This window comes from Chaetura pelagica, unplaced genomic scaffold, assembly GCF_000747805.2.
Source record: "Chaetura pelagica isolate M959 unplaced genomic scaffold, ChaPel_1.0 scaffold18, whole genome shotgun sequence".
Lineage (NCBI taxonomy): Eukaryota > Metazoa > Chordata > Aves > Apodiformes > Apodidae > Chaetura > Chaetura pelagica.
In genome coordinates, this window is record NW_009954310.1 from 751,527 (window position 1) to 767,637 (window position 16,111).

Sequence of the window (16,111 nt, forward strand, 5' to 3'; positions counted from 1 at the left end):
AAAGAAACACAGACAAGGTAGAAACAAGATTACGAGGTCACAGAGGTGAGGGGAATTGACCCCATCTGAGAATAAAGGCAAAGTGAGTGCAGAATGTGCAGTGTGTTCTGGAGTAGTGACCCTGTCCTGTGAGCTGTCTGACAAGAGGCTGCCCTGGAGCACCCTGTTTCAGCTGATCTCACTTCCCAGCTCTAGGGTACCAGTGCTACAAAGACATATTTTCTTACTGCATGTTACTGAACCCCTAGGCTCCCTGCTTTCAGCTAGAGGGCTCCTATGAGCTCTAGTCAAATGGGAAGCAAAATCTTTGAGAGACCTGCTTCTTGGTGGCTGTTTTCTGTAATAGGCTCTTTTTGCTTAGAACTGGATCTGTGTGGCAATAGTTGTGTTTGTTTGTTGTGTTGTGCTTGGTTTTATTTCTGTGAGGCTTGGAAATGTAGCAAGGAATATCTAAATAGCCCTTAGCAGCAAAACCTGCTCTGCTTGGGTGGAAATCCCTTGAAAATATTTCTCTTCACACAAAGTGGGGGTGGGGAATAGAGCAAGGATAAACCTTAATTTGTGTCTCAGCTAATGATGAAAATCATCTGGACTGAGAATTATATGTTAAGTGATTACTAGTTGCTTCAGAGACTTTCTCCACAGAGGTAAATTCTCCCTTAACTACGCATTGGATTTAACTCTTCACAACAAGAAAAGTTCAATTTAAGAGAACCACAAACCTCTAAAAAATTGAACTCATATTTTCCTTTGAAGCTTCATGAGATCTGCATAAAAAAGTCCCTCTGAGCCTAACATGGAGAAGATATAATTAGAGAAATGAGAATCAGTGCTGCTATTAAACTGCTTTGCGTAGAGATAGACTATGATGCTGCCATGTCAGTTCAAAGGCTTGGCCTCTGTACTAGGACTCTTCGGAAGGGAACATATCCAATTAAATGAAGGTTACTGCCCTTCCAGTTATGCACTGCTTTTCCCACTCTGATAACATTAATCTTTCTTTAGAAGCAGGTTAGAGAAACTAATTCTTGATATACTGTAAGAAAGCAAATCTTGTGCTGTAGTAGTGGGCAGGGTGACCTGAGGAGCTGCTTCCCCCACACAATAAACATGTTTCTCATGGTCAAAGAGAGCTAAGTCTTGGGTGGATCCCAAACATACAAATGTCAAATAAGCCCCCAACTCCTCAAGCTGGGCCCTTGGGAGTCTTTTGTGGTTTAAAAACAACAGAACTTGCTTTCCAGTTGCAGGCTTTGAGAGAGTGTATCTGCTTCTGATGGATTTCTCTGGGTAACCCGGGATCTCTATTATTTAATTTCTGTCCATGGATGGATACAACTGGCACCTACTGCCTGTATTTCAAGACTGCAGGCCAGCTATTTTACTGATACAAGTGCCCTTTTCAAAGCCTACCAGTTGTTTAAAAGACTTCCTTTTCTGACAAAAAATCATCACAGTTGGAAGGGACCTCTAGAGATCACGTAGTCCAACCCTGCTACTAAAGCAGGATCATCTAGAGCACACTGTACAGGACTGCATCCAGGCAATATTATATCTTTCTCTACTGCTCTAGTAGTGGCAACTCCCTTTCTCCTCACAGAAAATTGATATATATCCTCTCCATTGCAATGAAACTATCTGAGATAGTTCTTTTTGTGTCTTTGGGTGATCACCTCTCTATCCTCTCCCTTTCCCCAAACAAATATTTTTTCATACTTAAACTGTGAGTTTCTCTATTCTATACTGATAATGAGGGACAGGGCTTTTCAACATGTAAGAATTTCAATTTTTTCCCCTACCTCCCCAAATGCTTGGCTAAATTGGACCAAAAATTATTCTCTTTGTAATTCTTAATATACTAGCATTTCTCTAGACCCTTCTAGTGCTCTGAGAAATTATCATCATTTTAATTTTTGAGCAAATGGCAGCAGCATGGCTGAGAAGAGTATGATTTTACAGAGCAGCTTCTTTGGGGCTTTTCTCGTCTGCTATCAGAAGGACAAACCCTTTAACAGAAGGGCTACAGACAAGGATCAGCACATCTAAGGTCTCCAGCCCCAGCAGAGACCCCCAGGAATCTGGGCAGATTTCCCTTGGAAGCTTGCCTTGGAATCAATAAAACTTCTTTAAACTCCTGCTGTGCCAAATGTATCATATAAGGCTCAATGAAAAAAAAATTTGCTTGGCTCTCATAATTTTCTCTGGCCCATACTTTCTATTTCTGCTGCCTCCTTGCCCTTTACAGTAAAATCAGCTGTTGCAGACTACAGCTGTAAACAAAAGGACAGCTGAATCATTTGCCAAAGGCCACTAACTATTGCAGTGAACCAAAGTAATTCAGAAAAAACTCTGAAAAATTTATAGCTCCAACAGATTTTACCATAGTTGTCAGCTATCCCTTGTAGACTTGTCTCTACTTCTTGTATTAGCATCTGTCAGCCTATCCCAGATTTCTCTTGATGATTTTTAGTGCTACAGGGGGTTGTTGAATATGTTGTCTTCAAATTATGTCCCCTACTTTGGGAGATCCCATCACAATCCTTGTTTTTGTTAGCAACTTTAGTCCAACCAATGGAGCCACAAATATTAGTAGCAGAAAAGACTGGAAAAGAGATGACAAAGGGTAATGTTGGTCTCAATCTAGATAGCATTATTTACAAAGAGGAGAGAAAAGATTAGTTCTTCTCTGAAATATTTTCCCAAAAGAGTTGACTTGATGTATAAACTGTCTAAACTTTATTTTTGAAAGAATATAGAATACCTCCTTTATTCTTCAAGAACAACACAAAGAAAGACCTCATTGCAGCCTATGGCTTCCTCACAAGGGGAAGAGATGGGGCAGGTACTGATCTCTTCACTCCTGTGACCAGTGATGGGACTTGGGGAAATAGCAGGAAGCTGAATCAAGGAAGGTTTAGGCTGGATATCTGGAAAAGGTTTTTCACCCAGAGGGTGATTGAGCACTGGGACAAGCTTTCCAGGGGCATAGTCACAGCACCAAGTCTGCTTGAATTCAAGAATTGTTTGGATAATGCTCTCAGGCCCATGATGTGATTCTAGGAGTGCCCTGCACAGGGACAGGGCTCCATGATCCTGATGGGTCCCTTCCATCTCAGCATGTTCTATAATTTTATGATTCTGTGAAGCTGCAGCTTGTCAAATTCAGTCTAAAAATAAAATGCAGAACTTCAGTTTTGCCAGTAACTGCAGAACTGGAATAATGTACCTGAAAACACTGGGAGTTGTCTCTAGTTTGCTGCCTGGGTGTCAGTATTTGTATCTTGCAATGCCTTTTTTTTTTTTTTTTTTCCCAGCTCAGATAGAAACTTGCAATTGTAATTGCAAGAATTTTTGAGTGACATGGGATTTTTTTCTTGGGCTGATGCTTTGTAGAAGGGGCAGACTATAACAGTCACTTCTAAATTAAAGATTTAAAGTCCATGACGTTTTTGCAGCACCCATGTTATGCAAGCTATTTCATGCTTACTTATACCAAAGCCCTGGGGAAATTCAGACTTAACATTTCCTCACCTATTTGCTTAGAGGAACACCATGATCACACCAAGAGACACAGAGAGGAATAAAATAAAGGTAAAATGTATAAAAAGAAGCTGTAATTAATTTTGGTTTGAGTTTAACTGAGTAAAAGCAGTGAATAATTTTAGTTTTACCAGTAGATTTTTCAGACTTAAAATATTTCTCTTTAGATTTGTGGCTCCAACAGCTGCAGCTGAAACCAGCAATCAGCAAAGCCCCTTGTTTTTATTGGAGCTGAAGTGGCTTGTTGAAAATAGATTGGATTACAGGGATCAATCAGCAGCAGGTCGATGATGCAGAGGAAACTCTGCCAATGCAGTGGGCTGCCAGGAGCAGAGAAAATCCTTGGGCTAGTGGCAAGTCCTAAGTTACTGGAAAATCTATTGTTTTACAAAGAGCTTTGGAGATAGGAAGTAGATTGAGTTGCAGAAGAATGCAAAAATAACAGTAATTCTCTCCCAAGTTCCTTTTTTTCCTTTACACATGACTGAAAGGAAAAAAAACTCCATGGAGATGCTGCCCAAGAGTATGTCTAGCCAGTGCCAGGAGATGATCCAAAGTGGGACAGATGCTACAGCATGATCTTCCCTGAGTCATACTTTAGGAAATGGAACATTTCTGAATTTCAATAGCAGTCAGATTAAAAATGTGAAAGCTGCCACAGAGTTCTGTCCTGTTCTGTTCTGGATTCTCCCAGAATGGTGATGATTGCTGTCGCTTTCCTTTAAATTAGAGTTGAATAATTTTGTCATTGTTCTGGAGATGGTTGGTTCTCCAACCAACCTTGCCTTGGTTAAAGTCAGAATGAGCTGCCACCCCTTTGTGTCCCCAGTTACACAGCAGATTCATTACACAACTTGCTGGGAATATTACTAAATAGACTAAAACCAGATTAATTAATCACTTCTGCATTCAACTCCTTTGGACTTCAGTGATGGTTCTCTACTTGTCATGTATGAATTAGTCCCCTCGTTCAGTTGGAGCTGTCTCATGGCCATCTGAAGCCTGAAACTGCAGATGACAGAGAGATGGTCATGAATCCTGCCTAGCCTTGTTGACACAGGAATCAGAGTTTCAAGATGAAAGGCAAGCATTTGCTGTGTGTGCTTACAAATATTTGGGAATGTCGACCTCCAGCTGGATGCTGAATAGAACAGTAGTTCACAATTCCAAGAAATGTTCACATTGTGTGGCTCATTCTCTTGAACTCTAGTCACATGGTGAGGTAACACAGATGTTTTCCTCACATATCTCCATTATTAAAAACAGGTAGCTCTGCTAGGAATGCAGAGGAAGAATGGATCCCTCTGATGACAACATCTATTCCTGTGTCAGTGGCAGGATATGGTTCCCACGAGACTGTGTGTCAGATATTAAACTGATACTACACTTTAACTTAGCCAAATGTCTCCAACGAAAGAGTTAGAAAATCCACTTCACAAGCAGAGTTTATAACAATAATAAAAGTTCCCCAAACTTGGGATCCTAATGAAAATCCACATAACAGTCCAAGAACAGTGGAAAAAATGAATATTCTCCTTCTTTCTGTGTTGAGCTCTGGTATTCATGGTGGAACCAACTCTGAGATGTTAAAGAGCTGCAGTTCCCCTCAGAGCCATGTTCTTCTCATCTGCTTGCCAGAGACCAGATTTTACATTGTAAAATCAGACAGAGAAGAGGAAGTGTCAGAGATTTGTTAATTTTGATTTGAAGTAGTAGATTCTTGGGGGAGTAAGTTTTTTGGGGACAAATTTAAGTATTTCATTCTGAGGAAATCAGCATGTCTGATTTCAGTGCTGACTCTTAAAACCTTGAGGGATGCAAGATTTAAAACAGGTCAAAATAACATTGTACTTTGAAAAGAAGATATGAAATGTTTTTTCAAACTCGAAGGCTTCTGACCATATCACTCTCTAGAATGAAGTGTCAGTAAGATGGAAGTTTTTTCCTTCTTTTCCTTATTTTTTCCACTACTTTTCTGCTTGTAATTCTGTATTTGGGACATAGATTTTAGATTATTTGGGAAAGGAATGTCTATTTCTAGTTGCTCAGTGGAATGCTTGAAACACTTTTAAATGTATTTGAAAATTGTGATAATATTATGAAGTTCAGAGACCTTGAGATATAAGGTTTAAAGTGAAGGGGATTATTTCTGTTTCGTGTAATGTCAGTTTTCCAAGGTTGTGATGTCAGTGTCCCTCCCAAAGCATAAAATACACATAAATAGGTAAGAGGGCTATGATCTGTTGATGATAAGCAGGAAATTGTTCTTTTCCAAGGTATTGTGGTTATGCTGCCAGGAAGAAGGGCACTGTAAGAGAGCTTTATCCCCTTCTGTGGAGGACTGTCTCTCAGACCATATTTCATGTGAACTGCTTTCTCATCCCAAGTGATCAGGGGCATCTCTGGAAGGAGACACACTTCCAAACAGTGAAGTACCTCACATATCCTCCTGTCATACAGTGAACAGAGTGAACTTCTTTTGCATTCATAATACACTGTGGGCATCACTGGCTGTCAGAGAATATATCAAGACCTCCTGGGTCAAAATGAAAGATTCTGCTACTTGAGCTGACAAAAGTGCTAAATTATTATCCTCAGGTAAGGAGCCAAGAATATGAAACACATTCTGTTTTAGGCCCTGACTGAGTCATGTGTAAATACCCATGTAAACTTGGAAACCCTGTTTACACCTGCTGATGCAAAAGCACCATGTACCTGCATCCAATTTAGAAAGCTGTAACCAGGGCATGTCTCTTTCATAACTTAATATACCTTTTGCATTTCAGGCCTAAACAGATGAACAGCAGGGTGTTTTTGTCATCCTGCTGCAAGACTCTGTGAACATTTAAAATACCTCTACATACTATGTTAATTTTGAAAACAAAGCTCACTTTATGTTAAAAGATTTAATCCATGCAGCAAGGCTTTGTATGGAAACACAGCTTTCCTATGTGTGGTAGGATGAATAGCATTTTAAGTGACTCTTCAGTGGCTCCCATGACATCTTCTTAAACAATCAGTTGAATAATAAATGGTGATTTAGATGAAGTAACTTCTTGGTGGAGAAATAGATCAATAGAATTTAATGGAAAAAAGTCACTAATTTTTACTCCAGAGTAAACGCTGATGATGTGACTGGAAACTGGATAGTTCCTAGGTTGGATTCTCAAGCATCTGACATGTTCACGTGCAAGATATTATTCATCTTTGCTCTGACAAGGATCTTCCTTTCTGCATTTCCCTCATTTCTCCTAGGAATCAGGTTTGGCTAGCAGGCATCTACCTAACTTGCATTTCACATTTATCTTGCTCCAAAGCAAGACTCAGCTTTGTTTACAGTGGCCAATTGATACAACATGTTTACCAGTGCTTTTGCCAAAGAACAAAGACCCTGGAGATTGAATAATGACGGAGACTTTGTGTGATATTGAGGGGTCTGCCCATTTTTTTCTACAACTTTCCCTAAGCAATGGAAGCATCTGAGTTTTCAGAGAGAATGAAAATGAAAAGAGCACAACGTCATGTTTTTGCACAGATCTCCTAGCCAATCTTCTTGCAACTTATCTTACCAGATCCCCAGAGCTCCTAATTCTTTCCCCTTTATCTGCACTGGCTCTGGGGATTTTCTAGGGCTGTTTGTTAAGTCACATCACCTGGCAGTGTGCACCACCCTTGTTATGCCAGGAGATAAATCCCTCATCCTTTTGCCTGGATAACAATGTTCTTTGCAGCTACTTTGAATAGTAAAACAGCAACAGACCAGGCAGAGTGTAAATGGCCTCAGCTGGCTGCCTATGCCTCTGTCAGACATGGCCTGTGTGTACCCACACTGGTGTTGGTGCACTTGGGGCTCCTCTGAGCCTCAGACTTCTCCATTCATCTCCCAGTGCTCTGCCCAGCACTGTGAAGGAAGTCACTTTGGGATCACCTCCTTCTTTTAGCAAACACGCATGCCAGATGGGAGGAGGTCTTTGTGGCTCAAAGGACATGATGCTGTGCTTCTTACAACAGTTGCTAGAGGGAACAACAACCTCTGCTCTTTCCCCTTTGGGTTTTAACAGATGTATCAGTCAATCTAGTTATGTTTCTAGGAGTTCAGCCTAGAATGAATTTGGCTGCTAAATTTCTGTAGAAGCCATGAACAAGCACACAGGGAATCTTCATGTTGCTCTGGATCTGGGCGATATTCCACATCTGTGAGGAGCTCAAGAGACCCCGTGTCCTTAGCAGGCTTTAATCCATGACAGGCTGAAACATGAGAAAAGTAGATTGTCCGTGTCTGCTCTGCAAGGCTGAAAGAGAGCTCAGGGAGTGTGATTAACATGCTCAGCTGTGTTCTGTGTGCTCTCTGTTGTACTTGTGAGTGCTGGTCTGGCTGCAGCATGTGCTTAAAACAGTCACAAATGCGTGAAAGCTGCTGAGTTTGGGTTGTCTCCTTTGAGCCTGCTCTAAGGTGCTAAGAAGGTTCAGGTCTTTTCTGGAGAGCTTTGAAGCTTAGGCTGCATCCTGAGCTCATTGTTGGTGAGAACTGGCTTGAGCCTGTGTTTGCAAAGTCTGGATGCAGTTCCAGGTGTCACACAGAGGGTGGGAAAACCTGTTCTGTTCATTAGGATATTTTTCATGTTAAGAGAAAGCTGAGATCCCCACAGCCAACTGGAGTCCTTGGGCCTGCAGCCCTAGGCAACACATACTGATAACTATTGGGAAGTCCAATGCACAAAGCTGCAGCTGATAACAGGAGATGGAAAATGGCATTGCAGCACAGAGGAGTTTTGAGAGAAAAGTATGACTTAGAGGTCATTAATAAATAGTGTCCAGATGACAAACTACTCTCCAAGTAGTTTGCAACTAAGAAGAATTTGGTGAATTTCTTCCATTTTATGTTAAGAAAATCAAGCCGGGGGCAGAGAAAAAGCATAAAACTGGATCTGGTTGAAGGCTCAGTCCTTTTCAAGTGTTTTCCCTTAAAGAACTAAAGGTATTTTGTTAATAAGATCAGTGTTTGGATGGTTACAGAGGAGTTGCGGATCTGAACGGTTCAACTTGTGCTTCTACCTGAACTGAACATCTCCAGCAGGAGTTACAAGACCTCAGTTGCTGTTCCCTGCAAATGAGCTCTGCTGGATCTTTTTCACTCAGCAGCTAAGGGACCTCTGAGGTTCCAGGATTTTACATTTTAAGATGTGTATTTTAACTGCTCACTCATACAAAGCACAAACCTGACTGGAAAGAAAAACATTGCAAGCTATTATTTGTTTTGTTAATTGATTCAGACAGCCAGCAGAGAACTCTTGTATGGGGAGAACCCATCTAAATCACTTTTATGAGCAGAGATAATCAGTGGGGAATTTTGTTTTATTGTGCTGCAGTTGGATATTTGGTGTCAGGCTTCCTAAATGGACTTAATCTCAAGATTATAGTTCTCTGTGGAGCTCTTTGGGTCACTTTGTAGTTACCCAGCTTTCCACGCTTTAGGTGATGAGAAGAACATGAATGGAAATGACATTCCTGTACTTATTCCTTTATAAGAGGGACCTTTCCAGAAATAGAGGAGGTCAAAATTTGTTCCTCAGACAGGATACCAGCAAGTTAGACTGGACCCAGGAGGAACATCTAGACATCAGCTTTGCAAACTAGTTTTATTTTTGTGGCTTAGGAACTTTGCCGCATACGGAATCTAGTCTTTAGGAAAAGCAAACAAAAAATACCTCAGAAAAACAAAATGCCAACCTGAAGTGACAGTGGAAAAATCAAAACAGAGTTTAGATCATGGTTTCCAGTAAAACAAGCAAGGACCATGGAAATTCAGTGATACAGGTGGATGTTAACCGGAGATAAATGCTTTTAGCTCCACAAGTCAGGTGGAAACTACATAGGAAATAATTTAAGGATTTAGCTCTCTAAATGCTCAGGCTTCCTTTCCATTTTCTTTTCTTTAGTCCCATGATGTCCATGAATGTGAGAAGTGGTTAGGGAGGCTACAAAGTGCAGCACCAGTGATTTAAGATTTGCTTTCACATGGACGAAAATAGACCAAGGGAAAAAAAACTAAACAAACTTGCCCTTTCCAGAAGTAGGGAGGTTCCTCCTTCATGTGTAACTCCAGCTCTCCTTTTTTTGTTAGTCGTGTGTATGGGCAACTGAAATGTCTGGGAATTTAATTAGATGAGGAAAAAACCACAGGAACTGAAGGCGGAGGGTGATCTATCAGCCTGCTCCTGCCCTGCATCATTCACCTGGCTGTACATACACAGTTATCCAGAATGAGCACCTTAAAAAGAATCTGGACACATTAACAGAGTAGAAGTTCAGCACAGACTGTGAAATATAACTTTTCCAAAGACAATTCTTGCTTAAGAAGACTATGAACTGCTACTTAGTGAGGGCTTGAAAGTTAGAGGAGAATCTTCACACGAGTTGCTTATTTCTTTTTCCTTGCACACTGGTTACTGGCTGCTATAGAAGTCAGGGGACTGGACCATTGGACCTCTTTTTGTGAACCAGTATATTGCTTGTGTCCCCTGTATTTGGCCTTCTCAAGATTTTCTGGCAGACTTAGGAGACTGACAGTTTATATGGCTATGCTCTTGCTTATTTAACAAGACCTTCAAATCAGAAAGAAGAAAAAAAAAGTTGCAATTTGTTACCTTATAAAGCTTTATGAAACTTTAATGTTGTTAACTCTTAAATACTTTCAAAAGGAATTTGTCTGAGTTGAATATTAGAAAAATTAATATGGAGGAAAATTGATGCCTGAGATGGATGAAATACATTGTTCACTGTGAGCCTTCTTCACAAAATTAAAAAAGCAGTTAGCACTCTCTCCTATGTGCACATGAAATATTCAGGTAGTATATGTGATATACTTAAACATATTAATATAAATTTATCTGTTAATACATACTGAAACATATTACACATGTTAAAAGATATGTGTTTACATGGTTAGATGCATCAAAATGTTAACTGTATGGTTTAGCCCTGTGTAAAAGGTGTCCTGGAACTAGATAGAACCTCAGGCTGTGTGAGAGCATGTAACTGCATGGCTTGCTCTGGTTTTACACTGCAGGTGTTACTGTGCTTCTGATGAGTGATCCCTTATTTTGAAGGGAAGGTTTCTGAGTTTTGTCATTATTGGTTCAACTGTGGAATTGCTGACAAATTAAAAATCACCATTGCTGGAATGGAACCTCATAGTTCAAATCAAGATGTCTCTTTCATGACCTCACTCAAAAGGCAAGCAGTACTCAGCTGGCCCCAGAAGACCAAAACAGAAAAAATAACTTTAGAAGGAAGACACTCAAGTTGGTGTGTAGATGGCAGATTTCCATTGAGTTGTGGAGGATGGCTCCACAGAAGGTTATGAAACTTGCTGGTTAAAATGCAAGCTCTCCACTAAGTCTGTAAACCAAGAACTGAGAGGCAAGGGGAAGGATTAGTCTGTACTTCCCTGTCACAGTCTTTGCTAAACATCCACTGCTGACTACTGCCAGATACATCTTGTGCTAGATGGACCTTTGCTGTGACCCAGCATGGCTCTCTTCATGTTCTGCTGTGATCTATGACAAGCACGATTACAACTGAGGTAGTGTTGTTACTAAACACTTCTTGGGATGGCAAACCTGTCAGCAATTTTTAGAGCAGAGTTTTTACCTAAACCTTTGGAGTTTTGTTCTGTTTGGGAAGAAAATTAGTCCCCAGGTCAGTCTGTGAGGTCACTCAATCACTCAGCAGTTGGATGCAGATAGTCTTCCAGAACACATTGCCAAAAACACCAGCAGAAACCTGGCTATTTGTTCATGTTTCACACCTCCTTAATTACCCACCTGTGTTCCTTTTATTATAAAAGCTTGAATAGGATAGCTCATAAAACAGACTGAAAGGAAATTGCTGGTTTGCTCAGATTGCATCAGTAGTATAAAATAGAATCATTTAGTGCCTTAACACTCTGCCTGTTTCATTTTCAATTTCATTTTCATTTTCATTTCATTCTCATTCTCATTTGTGCCTTCCATGACACTATAAATCCTTCCTACCCAACACATATGATACACTGAGCAGTACATGCCTATTAGGAAAAGAGAGACATAATTTTACTGTTATGTACTTTTTTTCCCAGTCTAACACCTAGATTTCACACAAATCACCATTTCAGACCAATGGGTTACTGGAAAAGTAGTGTCAAATCTCCTCAGCTATAAGAAACTGCTCACATACCCATTTCCAGTCAAGCTTCTCTATAAGAGGTATGTGAACAAACCAACAGCCTGGATTAGGACATGTGTAGAGTGTCCAGTCTGTCCTGGTAAGGAGTGGCTTCATTCTTACCAGTTCAATTCTAGAAGCAGAAGAGTTTAACATGTATAGTTTTCAAGCAGTACGTAGCCTGCCTGTAGCCTGGGTGTGTGACTTCATTGCAATCCAATCCTCTGTGGCTTCTAATATTGCATAACCTGGTGCAGTTTTATAACCTAGGTAAATAGGAATGGACTTATGGATATTTTCCCACTGGACAGGTTTTACTCAGTATGCTTATCTTCCCTGATTTATTTCATGTTGCTTTCACTTATCATGTTTTCCATTTACATCTATCAGGAACTGGCTTTGGCTCATCTGACATTTGGTATCTTCACTAAGGGCAAAACCCTGACTTGGAGAACTTATTTCATGATCTAAGTCTGTGATAGTTTGAAACAGATTGTACCATGAGCATCCTATGAATATGTACTTAAAGGGTGGCACATTAAATGTGGATTCTCCAGTGGTTAAGGCAGAAATATTAATGCAGTCCTTCTATGAGTGATTTGCCTCTACCCAGCGACCTCTCTTCAAGAAACAGATAAGAACATATTTTTTATTCTTCCACATCTGTACTAAATTTGGTTGGAAGAAGCAGACAGACTTAAAAATTATTGGGAAATACTGTAATGTATTTCATGTTATGTACACAGACAGAAACAGGATGGCTCACAAGTTTCATTTCCTTGAAAAAAACAATATAAATCCTGGCATTTTTGTTGGGTTTTCGTTTCACCCAGCTCCTCTTCTGAATGTGGTTCTTCAGTTATTCTGTTAGTTTGGAAGTGTAGTCAGTGATGCCTTCTTATTTCCTGACCTCAGTCTTCACCAAGGTGAACTCCTAGTTCAGTGAGAGCTCTGTGTTGACTGCTCACTTGACACAACTCACCTAGACCCCTTTATCAAGCCATTCTCCTTTTTCACATCAGAACATTGCTCCCAATCCCATTTTTGCCCAGGATCTACAAGTCCTAACTTTCACATTTCTTCCAAGTCACAGAACATACATGGTTTCTGTGTTTGATGGAGGGAGACAGAAGATGGTAAAGATATAAAAATATCTGCTTTTAAAAGGTCTGAATCCATGCCTCTGCAAAACAAAGTGCAGCAGAAACAGCAGCATGATCTCACCATCTGTATCTATGACAGGACAGCAACAGTTACCTTTAGGGTATAATAGTAGTTCATGAATCTGGCTCCAGATGTTCAATCAGAGTCAGCTTCAATGCTGAGTAGTTCCTCTTGCAATGGCTTCTCCAACAATGGGCTTTAGAAAAATTTCCCCCAGAGGGACAGGAAATGGGAGCTTCAAAAATAAAAATAAATATAGACAAGACACACAAACCATGTTTTACTGGCACAGTAAATGATGAACTTGAAGCCAGTCTGTGGCAGTGACCTTAGGGTTTTGCCTGCTTTGCTTTTTGATCCTGTTCTTGCCCAGGCCATTGCATCTGGTAGTGGGTAAGGGAGGGAACATGGAGGTTCAGGCTGTGCCTTCACTAGAAGAAAACACTGTGTTCCTCTTTGGGGTTCACTGTTGTGAAGCACCTGGCTTGAGGTGAAAACCCAGTGGAGACAAGTTTGTTGTGTGAACAAGTGTGAGCAGGCCTCAGTAAAGGCTATGAGGAGAAGCCAACATTTACCTCTCACCACCTGGTTTTATGACTGCTGCTCCATCTTCACTGGCCTTGTCATTTTACTTCCCATATTGGCAAACTAAAAAAGACATTTGTTACTGCTGTCAGTGAAAACACTTGAGCAACATAAATCCTTGTAGTTCTGCCCTTTGCTATTACTTTTGCTGTGGGTAAAGTCAGTGTCTTTCCTTCTCAGCTGAGTGCCTTGCAAAATTACTTGAGGTGCAACCTAAGAGGTGAAAATGGTGACTGTTTTCCAGCTCAATGACACAAATGCCAAATTACGTCTGTTTAGGTGGCAGCAGAGCCAAAAGAGGTCAACTTTCCTTTCAGGTATAGAAGCAAAGGGCGAAAGTCAGAGCACAGGGTCTGGCAGACTTTGAAGGACAAAGCTCTGGTAATGGAGGGTGGAGATAAGAATCTGACTCTGTGCAGGTTTTGGCAGGTTTGTGTCATTTTATCCATGCAGGGCAAAGGAAGAAAATCACAAAGGGGACATGCAGCAACAGGGAAAAACTCTTTTCTCTTTCAGACTCTTCCTGTGCTATTCTTCTTGTCCATTTTAACCTCCCACTTTCAGGAAACAAAAATGATGGAAACAGATAAGAAGTTACTTCAATTAAGGCTGATTCTTTCTTCCTCTTAAAAGAGGAATCCAGGAAGCTCTCCACAGCCTTCTTTCTTTCTTTGAAGTGTTGTCTTATCATCCTCCTCCCATTAAAATATAATGGGCTAGCAGTGGGTGTGCTGGCATTTGACACCCAGTGGGGAACCACACCTAATCCTACATGATCACCTGATCCGGTTTGGCTTATTTTTGCAAGTCACTGACCCCATCTTCACTATTCAAAGCAGAAGAGGGGGAGGACCAGATAATTATTGTAGGGGACTTAGCCCAAGCCACCCAGTATCTGCATAGGTGTCACTGAAGAGGGTTTCAAACACAGCCACGTAAAGAGACGCCTGAAGGAGGGACTGCCTATGGACCCTCCATGAGGAGGAGAGAGGGAGAGAAGAACTTATCAGGTGTCTGGGTGCATTTGATCACACTTTGCTCCAGATACTGCCTTTATCTTCCCAATGTAGTCATTTGCAGTGACTCGCCAGTCACTCAGTTGAGTGGAAACAGCTTATGGGTCACAGCAACAAACAAACAAGGAAGGGAGCCTGAGAGATAGAAGACATCTGCTCTAACACCACCAGCCTTATCTCTGTCACTGGGCTGTCTGTAGAGTGCCTTGGGTCTGGCCTTGTCAGCCCTGAAGGCAGCAGAGGTTTGTGAAGCTGGGGGTGCAGGAGGGAAGGATATGGAGAAAAGATGGGCCTTGTGCTTTCACAAATGGCTGTGGCTTCCTTAGGAGCAGACAGTTGTTACTGCCTCTAGAAAACTTCCTGTTTCCCAAAGACAGTGTCTTGAATGATTTTCTCTGATTGTTTTTCCATCTGAGCTATAAATAACACCTGAGCAGGGATCTGTCTAATGTTTCAGACTTCTCTATGTTCACCAGTGCAAAGGCAACAGGAACTGGGGTTGCCATTCCATGAGCCCATGCACTCTTTGCTGGCATGGCAAAACTAGCCCTATCACAGTGCTCACAAAGAGGAGTCCTGAAACCACCTCCTGTGGAAAGGAAAGGAACGTTGCTCCCTCGTTTTACCTGCTATGTGGTGGGCAATGTGTTTTACAGCCCCATCTAGGGGAACAAATCTCAAATATTACACAGGAGATAATCTGCTCAGGAACACATCTGCTTCACTGCTTGTGACCTGCTGGCTGCCTTGTCACATCATTCAGACACTTGTTCTGGTGGCTGTGAAAGGCTCAGATGAGACTGAAGTTGTTCCCTGGGAGGGTGAGAGTAAGAATGAAGAAGGTATGAGGATTTTTGAAGCATTTGCTGCTTTCTTTTCTTCATTTTTCTGATTTTGCTTAATTTTACTGGCCGAACCCTGGGTTTTTGGGAATGCTTTTTCCAGCTAAAATAGAATTAATTCATCTGAGCTGTAGATTAATAGCTCCAGTTGTTGCAGTCACTCGTCACTACTTGTTCACAGATGGTGAAAGGAAGGGCAGAGGCAGGTAATTGCCGGCACTTGGCATACCTGGACTTTCCCCAGGCCTGTTTCTCCTCTCTTCTTTTCTTTCTTTGTCCAGTCAGAAACAAGGCTGTACTGTTCACTCAACATGGCCTCAATTTTATGATTATGAAATCAGCAGAAAGCAGGTTTCCAAGAAGAGCACAGTTGCATACACGCCTGTCTCCTATGTGAGATAATCTGTAATGATTTTGGCTTCTGACAGTGGCTGTCTGCAGTTGCAGAGATCAAAGTCTGTAAAGAAACTGTACCTAAATACACAAGACTGACTGGTAAGTAACACCAACACCTCATGAAAATCAAAGCTAAATGTTTGAATACTTTGGTTTTTGCAAGACTTCTCATTTCAAAGTCAAACTAAGAAAACCAGAAGACAAAACATGATGTGTGCTTCGTGCTGGATCATAAGACTTGGTCAAAAAATGTAACTGAATTGCGGGAATAAATTCCAACTGGCTCTAGCCAGCATGATTAGGGTGCACCAGCCTCCTTGGCCAGCCATAAACAAGTCACAACTAGCATTTGTACTGGGCTGC